Source organism: Chiloscyllium plagiosum, unplaced genomic scaffold, assembly GCF_037043375.1.
Source record: "Chiloscyllium plagiosum isolate Xiang-an unplaced genomic scaffold, Cpla_swu_hap1 HiC_scaffold_29, whole genome shotgun sequence".
In the NCBI taxonomy this organism is placed as follows: domain Eukaryota; kingdom Metazoa; phylum Chordata; class Chondrichthyes; order Orectolobiformes; family Hemiscylliidae; genus Chiloscyllium; species Chiloscyllium plagiosum.
Genome location: NW_028270167.1, coordinates 86122396 through 86137450, shown reverse-complemented (window position 1 = coordinate 86137450; position 15055 = coordinate 86122396).

Sequence of the window (15055 nt, the reverse complement as noted above, 5' to 3'; positions counted from 1 at the left end):
AGATCCATGAGAATGTATCAAGCGATCTTGATGAAGGGGGACTGATATACATGAGGCATTCCAGAGGTTTTGCACAAGCTATCATAAAATAAAGGATCTTACACAAGACAGAAGTTCATAGTATGACGGATGATGCATTAGCATGGGATGACACTTGGTAAACACTTAGAAATCGGTGAGTCGGGATTCATCGATCTTTATGAAAAAACGTATCTACTGGAGTACCAGAAATATCAGTCTGATGGCAAGAGCTGCTTACAATCTATACCGATAGCCTGACGGCGGGAGTTGAGTGCAATATACACCCGAGTTTGTGAATGACACTGAGAACCAAAAGGCAGGCTGTTATTTAATGGAGACGAATCCCAATAAAAGAGCAGTACAACGGATTGAGGTGTTCATCTGAATGAAACATAATGTCAGCATGCTGATGCAGAAATGTTGGTTTATTAGACTGGGTTCCTGGGATGAAAGTGTTGATTAATTGAATACATCAAAAATGCTGAGGCGATTATTCATTGTGGTTTAAATGAATGAGGGTGGCATGACTGAAATGGACAAAATACAGAGGGGGCTTGGCAAAGTAAATGTTGAGAATGCGGTTCCACACCTGGGCAGAGTGTCTCAATCCGGGACATAGATATAGAATAAGGAATATCGATTTCAAACTGAGATGTAAAGAATTGTCTTCTTTCAGAAGGCTGGAATTCGCTAACCCAGAGAGTTGTGGAGGCTGGGTCACTGATTGTATTTACAGACGGTGTGGATTGGTTTTTGACATATCAACGAGTTGAGGGATACAAGAGGTTAGCAGGAAAGTGGAGCTCAGCCCTGGAGTAGATCAGCCATTCTCTTATTGAATGACAGTGCAAGTTTGAGGCGCCGAATATCCAGTCTCCGTTACTATTTCTTACGTTCTTATTTATATTTTTGGTAAATAACTGGTTATTTTCCCGGAAGTCATGATGCAAAATGTTAAATCAGGGAGAGCAGAGGATTTGTCAGAGTTGACCTAATGTGGGGTATGGGGGCTATATTCACAGCGAAGCTGGGTCTCTAACACGACCTACACCTGGAGCAGAAGTTACAGAGAAGGGAAGCCTGGAAAGAGGGATTTGGTGGGGGTCACTTCCTGACCCAGCCTGGATTTTCCAAAACTATGCCTAACCATCGGACTGGCCTTGATCTGCTCCTGTACTGCAGGACCAAAGGGCTGGATGGAACATCAGAACATAGCGCTGAAGGACACGAGGGGGTCATTCGACCCTTTGATACTATTCCACCAGTCAATAAGATCATGGCTCATCTCATTGTGTTCCCAGCTGCATTTTTCTCTCATTGCAATATTATCCCTGATTCACCTGACGATGGAAATACAGACAAAGTCAGCCTCGATTTAATATAAAGATTCAGCCATCCCAAACTTCTGCAAAAGAGATTTCCCACTTGAATGAATTCCCACTTTGTGAATTTCTCTTCACTCCGGTTCTGACTGGGGTTGGAGGGTGTCACTGTTTCCTTCTCTCGTTCCTCTCCTCCACTCCTCGCAACATATTTTAAATGAAACCAGATATGGCCGATGATAAAGATCTAAGACTGGATCAGGATCAGTTATCAGAACAAGTCAGTTAGATTTCTTTAATCAGCTGCAAGTAATTAATAGAACCAACTGAGGAGTATGATGGATATGTGGCTAGCACTGCTGCCTCACATCACCAAGGAGCTGGGTTCAATTCCAACCTCAGGTGACCCTCTATGTGGAGTTTGAACATTCTCCATGTATCTGTGCGCGTTCCCCCACCCCCCCCCCTCCCCCGATGCTCCAATTTCCTCCCAGAGTATAAAGATGTGCAGCCTAGAGTGGATTGACCATGCTAGTTTGCCCATTGTTAAAAGAGGGTCCCCTTCATGGTCAGCTCTGTCAGTGTGAGGAATTGAACCTGCGCTGCTGGTCTACCTCTGCATCACAAACCAGCCATCCAGCCAACTGAGTAGGAGATTGTGTAACTGTTAGAGACAGAAACAGTCACAGAAAAAGGGCAAAAGGAACGTTCATAACAAGGAAAGTGGTAATATTCAGATAACGGTCAAGAAAACGGCTGAGGATAAAAAGTTAACTGCTCAAATTGTATTTCATAACCGTCCTGAAGAAGAGCTTATGCCCGAAACTTCGATTCTCCTGCTCCTCGGATGCTGCCTGGCCTGCTGTGTTTTTCCAGCATCACATTTTTCAACGCTGGTCTCCAGCATCTGCAGTCCTCACTTTCTCCAAATGTTTAGAAGCAGTGTTTAGATGAGTACAATAAAGTGAGACAAAGTGAAATAGCCAGAAAACTAATTATGATTGGATATAGAATATGTGCATATGTATATATATATATATATATATATATAGAGAGAGAGAGAGAGAGAGAGAGAGAGAGAGAGAGATTGTGAGAGTGAGATGTAGAGAGATGAAAAGTCGTCGTGTTAGTTCCCCTTATCTGCCATGCCCGGGGTCAACTGTGCAATGTCGCTCCAAACTGGGAAAGTTCAACAGTGTGATCGTTGACCATTGCAAAATGGCACCGATATCAGTGATCACGGAATATCCAGGGGCATCAGTGCGATGGTGAGTACCTCCAGTCATGATGGGTTGAAGAATCGGGCTGGCATTGAATGAGAGGAACACTATGAGATTGGGTGGTTAGCTAATGAGGTGAGCTCGATAAGATAGAACCAGGAAGCTAGCTCAGCCTCGTACAGACAATGCCTTTGTCACACTCAATGAAAATGGCGCTGAGATTATTTATTGCTAGATTCAGACCAATATGTTGAAGACTCTGCTAACCCCACACCCAGTTACAAGGTTGCAGAACAAATGCTCATCCAAAACTCTCCATCATCTGTACTTACACCAATTTCCCCTTCACCTATCATTCCTGGGAATACTGGCTCATGCTGCAGAATGCAGTCGAACTGTCTTCATTTCAGCATTCTCAAACCTGTGACCTTACATGAAATTGTCTCTCAATCTCCCTTTCACTTCTTTCCCAAAATCCTTTTGATTGTTGGTAGTTAAACTGACTTCCCCGCCATTTCTCTCTCTCTGGCAGGGACTGGGAAATACCGTCTAGGGAATGAGGACTCTTTATTAGAGTGATAATGCAACTTGATGGTAATTCAGAGGCATGGGCTGTGACTCCAAGGTAGTGTTTAAAATCCTACCACAGCCGATGTCAGAGATTAAATTCGAATGACAAAAATTGGAATGAAACCTAATTTCACTCATGGAAACCAGAAACCATCAGGATTTATTCTTATTATTTCACTGATATTCCTTGGTAAAGGAACTAAACATTATTGCCCAGTCTGAACTCAGTGTGACTTCAGACCCACAACAAAATTGTTGGCTCCATTTTCTCTTGACAAATGGCCGCGTGGTCAAGGACAATTACTGATGGACAACAAGTGCTGCCCTTGCTGTGATGCTGGCATCCCGTGAAACAACTGCATTCAAGTTGAAATAAACCAAGGAACGGTGGGTGCTAGAGATCGAAAATAAAATTCTCCAGCATCTGCAAGTGTTGGAGAATCTCAGCATGCAGGGCAGCCTCTGTCAGGAGCAACCCAGATAACAGTTTGAGTCCGGTGACACTGTTTCACAACTGAATGCAAACCGGGAAATAATATTCTTTATCATGGAAACAGGGATGGTTAGGTTGGAGAGAGAGGTGGGGGCCAGTTTTAAATAGAATGGATGGAGAAATGGCCAAGAAAGAGAGGAAAAGAAATGAAAAGTGATCAGATGGATTGCTGATGACGAACTGAAAGGAAAACAAAATGGTAAGTTATTCTCACATTTCCCCATTTCCTATATTCTTGAATATCACGTCCGTTTAGATATGTCCCTGTTTATAGTGAGTTAGGTTCCCTCTGTCTCTCTTCTCTGAGTGTCATGATCAAATCCATCGGCAATATTGGTGCTGCCCTTATAGTTGCTGAGATACATAGAAACGTAATGTTACATTGTCAACTGCGTCTTTGAGGAGAGAAACTGTTACTGTGGGACTGTGCAGAGATGCAACGGCTTTCTCAGCCAGGTAGAGAAACTCAGGAGTGGAGACAGTTTTCAACACTGAACCCGTGCACCATGCGTGTGGGGAATTCATTTGTTCCTGTCATTAGAAAATCAGTGGAGTTTCTGTGGATGATTATCTCGGGTTTGCATCGTCAGCTGCTGTGTCTGGTGCCCCCACTCTATACACTGCATTTACAGAGTGTCTGGGTTCATGGTAAACAAATGGAGATGAGGCTCCACAGAAGGGAAGCTCTATAAATAGGGAGGTGCAGGACAGTGCATTATCTTTCCTGGGATTTCCTGGGACATTTGTCGAAGCTGGATCAGGTGTCAGGTATGAAACCAGTTTGTTTCAAAATTGAGGTTGTTACTGAGCTGTGCCCCCTGTTCAGTATACGGTGTAGCCTCACACCAGTGACAGGACTGTGCTGATGCTCACCATGAATTAAACTGGATTAATTCTGGAACTTTCCAGGCAAGAGTGAGTAACATATCCATCATCACCGGAGTGCAGTCCTCCGATATATTCACTGGCTGACAGAACCCATCTGTCCGCTGAGAGCAATATATTGTGTCCATCTCCCTGAGGAAGGTACAGAAAGTAACTTCCAGAAATACAAGGGAACAGAGTGACTGGTGAAAATGGGGAACAGCAGGAAATTAGAATGAATAAAAGGTACGTCTTTCAAAATCTCACTGAATTTATGGTTTGTATATTGCTGCATTTGATGAGCTACATCCCAGAGTATTGAGGAGTGGCAGTAGAGCTAGTGAAAAAATTACTGATTATTCTTCAAAGCTGGTGAGATTCTGGATGGAATCCTCCAGATTGGAAAGCAGCGATTGTAAACCTAAATATTTAAAACAGGACGGAGAGAGCAAACAGCAAACTAAACAATGGTTAGCTTGATGTAAGCTGTGAGAAAAATATTGGAACCTTTTCTGAGGAATGTGATAACTAGACACTTGGAAAGTAATGGCATGATTCGGTAGAGTCAATCTCGATTCAGGAAGGGGAAATGATCTTGATCTTTGATAAACCTGCTGGATTTTGTAAAGGTTTTCCGTTGTGAAATCGACATTTGAGAACCAGTGGGAATGAAGTATTTGAATTTTCAGCAGACGTTTTACATGGTTGATTACAGGTGAGTAGAGCATGTGAGAGTCCATGGGCATGTTGGCGTGGAATACACGAATGTATTAAAAGTTGGATAATCGAGAGAATGAACAGAGTAGTATAATTATCTGGAGTGAAGACTTTGGGGTATCAGAAGAATCAGTGTTTGGGCAATAGCTCTTCACAAGATATAAACTGTTTCAGATATGAACAACAAATATCATCATTCACATATATGTTCATTAAATAGTGAGAGGTTGGGAAGTGCTGTTGTTGAAACAGACCTGGATGTGCTTGGTCATAAGTCACAAACAGAATTTTTACGCAGCATGAAGTAAATGATATGTGGGTCTTCATGCAAAATGATAAAGTAACAGAGTAAATGTATCTTTCCAAATGATAGAGTTTTGTTGAGAGACTGTTAGGTGTATTATGTACGGGTTGAATCAGCTTTATAAATAATGATCTTGTGAGTGATTCAGTCCAAAGGGGTTTCACCAGACGAAACCCTGGCATGATGTTGCCATGAGGAGAAAGTGAAGAAACTTGTGCTTAATAAAGCGTGTCAAAGTGTTTGTGAGTTTATATTAAAAAAAATGCTGAAACACATTGAGTGTTGAAGATACAAAATTGCCTTATTAGATCAATTAAAGGAATGCCCAGGCAAATTCACATTTCCTATGTATTGGAGTGCAAATATATCCACTGTAAATATATTGGCTGGTGCCTGTTCTAGTCTAGGAGAGATCTGCACGGTAACAGCATGTAGATTGTGGTTTTTGAGGTGGTGGTGGTGGGAGGTTCAGTCGGTTACAGTATTGCAAACGGACAACGCAGCAGAATCATTTAGCCTGCGATAAGGAAACATGCATCTTTCTCCCTCACTACTAACTTCACGAGAGCAATGCCTGATGCGAGATGTGATCAATAGCCAGCGGTGCCAACATTCAATCCAGTCCAGTAGTTCTTGTGAACTGAAGGAACCATATTGAAAGGGGTTAAATGGAGCTGTTTGTTCAGTGACTGTGATTGATGCCAGTCTCCATGGATCCTAGATGTGTCACTGGATGTTTTCCGTCTCCTATTAGTAAGGGACCTCTTGCAATGGTTTATGCCATTGTAGCAGCAGATGCATCAACTCCGACGCTCAAAGGGACACAGCTGCAGAGACACAAAAAGGAGATTTAAACATCTGAGAATAGTCTGGAATGATCCATTAATGGATCAGAATCTGAGAACATTAGACTGGAATGTTGCAACAAGGGACAGGAGTTTATCCTGGGGTCTTTTCTATTTTTCCTGGTCTTGGTCAACATTACCATATCGGATATGGGGTGCACTGATGATTATCCAGTCGGGTTACTATCCTATCCTCGCTATTGTTGGTGTTCCTGGTAAGTTTCTTCAGCTCTATCCATTTATTAATCTCGTCAACCATGGGGAACTTCTTTGCTATTTCTGTTATCCACGTTTGACAAAGACGGAAACTATTGTCTTCAGTTTCAAATGCAAATTCCATTAATTACCCACAAATTTCACAACCGCCCACACTCCCGCCCTCACAAACATCTGAGAACAAGACTGTTCACAATACCGAAGTACATTTCTTCCCTGAATTCATTTATGTCTCGGTATTCTGTCCATCACCAAACCAACCTACTACCAGCTCGATTATATGCCCAATCACCATCTTGGCTTCAATGCTGATGCTTAATTATCCATTATCTATGCTTCGGTAAAATTCAGACGTTATGGTTCCACCTCTCTTCTAAGCACTCTTTCAGTTGCAAATATTTCGATCACATCTTTGTTCTTGTCTCTAAAATAACTTAATGACAGGAATACTCTCTCAGAGCAGTAATGTCGGAAGAAATGTAATTCTGATGCACAGGTTATTACACAGAAAGACACTGTTCCACATCCTACCACAGACGATTCCAGAAATTAAATACACAAGACAGGAATTGGGGAAAAAAAGCAAGTTTTACTAATAACAACCATAACATCTCCAGAATTTTGTCTATACATTTATCTATTTCACTGATGTCCTTTGGTAAATAGATCTTGCGTTACTATCTGGTCTGGCTTAAGATTGATGTGAGACCCACAGCAAGGTGCTTGGTTCTGTACTGCCTGAAAGAATGACCTCGCAGTAAATTACATTTGGTTAGGTCAACAAATGCTGCCCCTGTCATCGATGCAGACATTCCAAGTAATAACAAAATTAAAGGTTACATAAAGCAAAGAATGATGCAATAGTTCAGAAACAATAAAGAAGGAGAAAGTGCCAGACAAACTGAGCAGATTTGACAGCCCTCTCGGGTCGAGAGAAAAATAGAATTGGCAATTCGATTCATACATCAGAACTGAACACAGTTGGGAAATAGCGTGATTGATGTTGTTGACACCGACATCTGTAATGAAGGGGAGAAGGACTGAGTTGAATAGATGGAAAAAGAGAGAGATAGAGAGAAAGAAGCAAACAAAGAGTTTATTGATGATCAGCTGGGATGGAAATAAAAACTGAAATTAAACATTACTTATGTTTGTCCTGTTCCCATATTACTGATAATCATGACCATGTAAGGTATATGTCAAAGTCCCTGTTAAAGTTATTTATGTCTGTTTTTCTCTCTTCCCTGAGTGTGATCATCGTCTTTTATTCATTAATGGGATGCTGGCCCAGTATTTAATTCCCTTTCCTCATTGAGAATGTTTTGAGAAGGTTTTGGTGAGCTGCCTTCCTGACCCACTGCAGTCTGTGGGAAGTAAGTAGTCAGTGCTGAGGTTCATGCGGTTTCATTTCTTTGAGGTTTTGACATGACTGATATAACTGAGTGGCAGGCTTGGCTGTTTCAAACTGCAACTGTGAGTTAACCACTTTGCTGTGGAGTAACATGTAAGCCCGACCAGCTGAAGATGGTAGATTTCCTTTCCTGAAGGGCATGAAGGTTCAAGGTAGGACAATCGACATTGGTTTAATTGTTTCAGTTGATTCTTAATTCCTGATATTTTATTGAATTTAATTTCCAACCTTTGCCGTTGTGGGATTCGGATCCGGTGTCTGGGTCATTACCTAATTCCCTGGATTCATATTCAGAGATAATACAGCTAGATCATCGCCTCGTCACTATCTCCCATCAACTCCAATGACAACAGTGATGTTGTTGTTGGTGTGACTTTGCTTCATAAGGCAAATAAATGATTGGCAAAAAATGCCATCCTTCTCATTTTGTATTTATGAGAAGACGAGATGATGGGAAGTGTTGTTTGTGAAAAGGAGCTGGATGTCCTTGATCATGAGGCACTAACAGAATTCATGCAGAGCAGTGGTGAACTGGCAGGTGGGACTAGATTGGGTTGGGATATCTGGTCGGCATGGACAGATCAGACCGAAGTATCTGTTTCCATGCTGTGCATCTCTATGACTCTATGACTCAGCAAGTAATCAGCACAATAACTGAGTAGTATCGTTCTTTACAAAATGATGGAAGAATTAGAATGAAGACACCGTTCTGCAGTTGTGGAGTATACTTGAGACAGTATTTTCTTTCATTTATAATCAATGATCTCCTTGGTACAGAGAGACGGTGTAATGGAGTTTCACCAGACTAATCCCTGCGGTGATGGTACCATGGGGAGAGTGTGAAGGAATTTGGCTGCCCTTTCCTTACCTCTCGCCGTTAGCTCAAGATGTTTCATTTGCAACTGAATTATTGCCATCTCTGATTCTGTTGGTTTCTCCAGCAAGTTTAATTGACGAGATACCACTGTAATTATCTCTCCTTTCCTCACAGAAGCAGTCAGTTCCAATTCCAGCTTCTCTGCTAATTCTTGCAACTTGGTCTTATTCATTTTTCGTAAAATTTCCAAAGTCACTGTATACACACACAGAAAACGTTTGGCGACTGAAATAGCCGTTACTATACTAAGTCTTCTCAACCCAATCAAACTAATACCCAAAATTAAACATTTGACTTTCGATAAAATGCAGAAGAGGGGGAAAAATGAAAGCAGCAGAACAGAGAGTAAAAAGAAAGAATGGCAAAAGAGAGAGCTTTTGAAGAACAAAAACTGACAATCAAAAAGAAAAGTCAGTGTAAAATGCTGGAGATAACGGCTGAGGGTGTGCTTAGTAAGGATGAGAGTGGGTATGAGCACGCCCCTGATAGTCAGAAGCCTAGTGAGAATTTGTTTGAGTATGTTCAAGGATCGCCTCAATTTGATGAGAAGAGTGTGATGCCCTTTTCATCTCATTTGAAAAGTTGGCTAAACAAATGCAGTGGCCAGAGGCAATGTGGGTTTTGTTGATCAAAACGAACCTTGTAGGTAGGACTGGTGAGGTATTCACATCCCTGTCAGAGGAGGTATCTGGGGAGTATAAGGAGGTTAAAAAAACATTTTGTCTGCATAGGCAATCTTTCAGGAATTTAATGAGGGATCCTGGTGAAACCTACCCTGAATTTGTAAGGATCAAACAGACTAATTTCGATAGTTGGATAAGAGCTTTAAATTTCAAGCAAAGCTATGATGCCCTTAAAGAGGTTAGCACTTGGAGGAATTCAAAAATTTACTGCCTGAAGTAATACAAACTCAGGTGGAAGAGCAAAGAGTGTAAGCAGCAAGGTTAGCTGCTGAAATGGCTGATGTTTATGAACTGGCCCATAAACTTGGTTTGGCTTCCAGAACCAGTTCTGGTCTCTGAGGGACAGAAATTGGAGCAAACAGATATCCTCACGTGCAAAGGGAAAGGTAGATCACAGCGTAGATCATAAGGATAATTTACCACAGTAATAAAGGAAACCTTGAGGGGGACAAAGAAGTTAATAACCTGTCGTGTTTTCATTGTAAAAAAGAGGGCCTCACAAAATCACAGTGTTGATGGGCTGGGAGAAAACCAGATGTAGGATAATCAGACAAGCCTGGAAGTTTTGTTGGACTCGTAACAAAAAGCATAGTGGAAGTGAGGCAATTGCCTCAGAGTGTACAAGATGATCAGTGGACGTACTAAATCTGCAAACAAAACTTACATGAAAGGGTAAAGTTTATTCACATAGGCCAGGAGTAATTGGTAAGAAGGTTTCAATATTAATTGACACAGGATATTTGCAGTCTGTAATGCTGAGGGGTGAGGCTTTATGCACCTTGAGAGACTATTTCCAGAAAATGTGCTGGTAACAGGAATTCACAGTGAGGCAAAAAGTGGTCAGTTACGTAAAGTGAGGCTAGAGTGTCCAGAGAAGATTGGAGCATGTGCGGTAGGTGTACTAGACCCCTAACTCTCAGCTCTAGGAATAAAATTTGTCCTTGCAAATAATATAGCTGCTTCACTGGTAGGCGTGCTGCCTACTTTAGTTGAAAAGCCAGTGGAGATGCGGGCAACTGAAGACCTGGAGAAGGTTTATCCAGGAACTTCCCCTGATTACATCACCAGAAGATCACAGAAGCACAAGGTTAAGCAGGATAAAGGCACAGATAACGAAGCTGACTTAGAGTTATCCGAAAGTTTCTTTTTGATCAGATAAGTGGAAAACAGAAGGAGCAAGTAGGAAAACATGAACGTATTTTTAGCTCTGCTAAGCTGATTGAATTACAGCAGAAAGATGTGGAGTGACAGAAGTTATATCAAAAGATATTTAGCAAGAAAGAGAATGAATGCATTCCTGTGTGTTATTACTTAACAAATGATGTTTTAATGCAGATATGGAGATCACCACACATTGAAGCAGATCAGACGTGGGCAGAAATTCATCAAATTCTTTTGTCTGTTGGGTATAGAAAGAAGGTGCTGCGAGTGGCACATGAGCTACAGCTTGGAGATCATTTCAGGGTGAGGACATTACAGGCTGAAATACAAAGTTATTTTCACTGGCCTGGACTGCACAAAGATGTAGTGAATATTGCCAAATGTCTCAAACATGTCACACAGGCAGTAATAAAACCTGCAATTTTAATACGAATTCCAGCATTTGAGAAACCTTTTACAAGAGTCTGATAGATTGTTTCGGTCCCCTATCACAAAGACTAAGTGAGAATAAGTATTTATAAACAATAATGGATGTGTCGACTAGATTTCCAGAGGCAAACCCATTATGCAGCATCACAGCTAAAAGAGTTGCAGAAAAAAATACTTATTTTTTTATGTAGGTACGGACTACCAATAGAGATCCAGACAGATCAAACCTCACATCCGAACTATTCAAGCAGGTGATGGATAATTTGGGAATAAAGCAATTCAAATTTCCTAAGTAGTATTCGGAATCACAGTGAGCATGAGCGAGATGGCATCAAACAGTGAAAACCATGTTGAGGGTTTATGGTCAGGAAAATCCAGTTGCAATAAGGAAATTACTTTTGAACTATTTGTGATCAGAGACGCACAGAATGAATCGACCAAATTCAGACTATTTGAATTAATTTTGGGGCATGAAGTAAAAGGACTGTTAACATTGGTTAAGGAGAAATTAATAAGGCAGAATTCAGAGACCACCCATTTGGACAATGTGTCAAATTTTAGGGAACGATTAAATAGAGCTGGAGAGTTGGCTAGACAGCATTTAAAAGTATCGCAGCATACAATGAAACAGGAAGTGGATCAGAAATCACAAATTCGCAATTTTGCAATTGGGAATAAGGTATTGGTGTTAATTCAAGTAACAGTGGAGCCTTGAAAAGCAAGTGTTAGTGTATCTTATCAAATTGGGAAGAAATTGAATGAGGTGAACTACTTGGTACGGACTCCAGACAGGAAGAAATCTCACAGAGTGTGTCATGTGAATATGCTCAACAGGTATTTTGATAGGGAAGGAAAGCAAGAGGAGAAGGGATTAATGATTAAAGCACAGAAGGAAGACTCACGATCAGAGGATTCTGAATTGGACATTCCTAATATCAAATTGAACAATGAGAAAGTTGTCAAAAATTGGGATAAATTATTGAGTTACCTTCCATGAGAAAAGCATAGTGACCTGAAAGAGTTATTACGATATCTTGGAGAGATACGCAGAAATAAACTGGGAAGTACGAACATAATTGTGCATGATGTAGACACAGGAGATGTTGTTCTGATTAAATAACATCCTTAAAGGCATTATCCTCTAAAGTTGGCACAGGTTCAGAAGGAAATAGAGCACATGCTCCAAATGGCACAATCGAAATGCTTGGAGCTCATTAATAGTCATGGCGCCAAAGCCAAATGTTACCCAGTGGACATGTGAGGACTGTCACAAACTCAACTTCGTTACAAAGCCTGATGCATATCCTATTCCATGTTTGAGAACTATGTTGAAAAACTGGGAGAAGCTACTTACATTTCTAAGTTGGACTTGCTCAGAGGCTACTGGTAAGGACCTCTGTCAGAGAGAGCAAAGGCAATTTCGGCTTTTGTAACTCTAAATGGATTGTATCAGTTCAAAGTTGTGGCATTTGATATATAAAACGATCCAGTCACATTTCAGAGACTGATAACGAGGTCATTGTCGGATTACCCAACTATGTGGTGCACATTGATGACCTGATGGTTTTTAGTCACTCATGAAAGGAACATTTACAGCATTTATCGGACTTGTTTGATTGACTTCAGAAGGCAGGCTTGCTGGTAAACCTAGCTAAAAGTGAATTTGAGAAAGCCAAGTCACGTTCCTGGGTCATGTTATTGGACATGGGCCAATGGCCCCATGAGATACAAAAACGAAAGTTGTTGGGGAATGTTGCACACCGTCGACAAAAAGAAATATGTAATACTACGTTTCCTGGGATTGACTGGATTTTACTGAAAGTTTGTGCCAAACTTTAAGCAGTGTGGCTGCTCCACTCACCGAATTGTCAAGGGCAAGAACTCTCAGTGGACAGAGGACTGTCAAAAGCATTTTACAGCTTAAAAACTGTGTTAGACACTGCCCCAATATTAGCTACTCTAGATTACACGGAGACTTTCAAGGTGGCTATCGATGCCAGTGATGTGGGTATTGGTCCGATGTTCCTGCAGGAGGATGATGAGGGAAGAGAAAGACCTATCGGGTGTTTTTCTGGGAGGTCGAACGTACATCAACAGAAATGTTCAACGGTGGAGAAAGAGACTTTAAACTTGGTGTTGGCATTACACCATAACTGTGTTTATATTACCAGCAATGCATCTGAGACAATCGTATACACTGATCACAACACATTGACATTTGTGGAAAAAATTAAAGACAAAAATGCCAGACTGTTTAGATGGAGCTTGTTGTTGCAGCCATTCAATCTGACCATTGTGCATGTGGCAGGTCGTGAAAACGTGAAAGCTGATGAGTTACTGAGACTACAATGAGATGCGGAGGTGTTTGATGGTGGGTATACAGCAGCCTGGTTTTGCATGTGTTTGTGCATGTTTGAATGTATACAATTAGTACAGTATATCTGTCAGTTTTAAGACTACTAACTGGGTTTGAAGGGTTAAAAATGCAGCCACCTTCTAGCATTGATGTTTTTTTTTAAGGGGGGAGAGATGTGTCTCAAAGCAATTCCCTTTTTGTCTAAAAGCTGTTCCTTGGCTCAAGGAGATTCTGTCCTTGGTTTTTTTCAGAGGAACAATAAAATGGGGCCAAGCTCCGATCAGAGCTGAAAAATGTGTTGCTGGAAAGCGCAGCAGGTCAGGCAGCAACCAATGTGCAGGAGAATCGACTTTTCGGGCATAAGCCCTTCCTCACTTTCTCCAAGCTCCAATCAGTCTGGTTTGGCACAGAGATGAAAAGTACTTTCAGAGGTCTTTTGTTTATATGGAAACAGATGAGTCTTCAGGCCAAAGTGGTCATGCTTTATAAGTGACCAGTATAATGAACGGGGAATGGTGAGATATTTTAGCTGAACTAGCTGAGCTGAGCAGTTTTCATTTGAGTCTTGAACTGGAAAGTTCAACTGGGAGCTGTGTGGAAACTCTCTCTCTTTTCTGACCTTCAACTTCAACCTGGAAGTTTGTGTTCCATTTATACTGTTTTCTTTATTATTGGGAGTTTGCGTATTGGGACAGTTGTGTGTATTCGGAATAGCATTCTTAAGTCTAGCTGAATAGGTTGAATTCTGTCGTGATTTTTTTCTGTTTTTTGTGTTTCATTGTGTAATTTTATGAATAAAGTTTTTGTCTGTTCAAAATCTAGTAATCAACCCTACTAAATTACCCACGGTACTTTTCAGTGTACACTTACCGAAACAAATTGCAAAGGTATGCACTGGGCTGCCTGCTAAAAAGTGTTTTGAGTGGTCTAGCCTAGTCCATAACATCTCGGAGATGGAAGATGCCTCCTTGCGACTTGGCACAAACCATTCACTTTCCCTCCTCATGGTCAGCAAACCACGTTAACGTAGCACGTGTGTACCATTAGCAATGGGGCCAGGAGAAACAACATGGATTAGTCTGTCTGTGCAGTCTATGCCTCATTGGTTTGTCGTGTTGCAGCAACAAGGACATCCTCCTATTTCAGTCTAACAGTTTGGAGGGGCTGAATGGCCTCTTCTGTTCATGTGTCATTGTCTGGAGGAACTGAATATCTACCTCCTGGCCCGAGGGCAGAGGTTCAAGGACTTCAGTGGGCAACCCGTGGTTCCTGCCTAACAGCACGCTGTGCAGACTAGACTCTAACTTCCTGATTTATAGGAGACAAACAGAAAACTGGAAGAACACTACAAGCCAGGCAGCATCATGAGCTGGGAAAGTCAACATTTCAGGTATAACCGTTCTTCAGAACGGGGGAGGGGGGTAGGGGGAGCTGCAGATAAAGAGGGAAGGGAGTGGTTGGGGTGGGGAGATTGGAGGGATGGTGAGTTACGGCTATGTGGACACAAGTGGTGGGTACAACCTGGTTAGGCGATGGCAGTGAGGAATCCGGTTGGGAGCTGAAAGG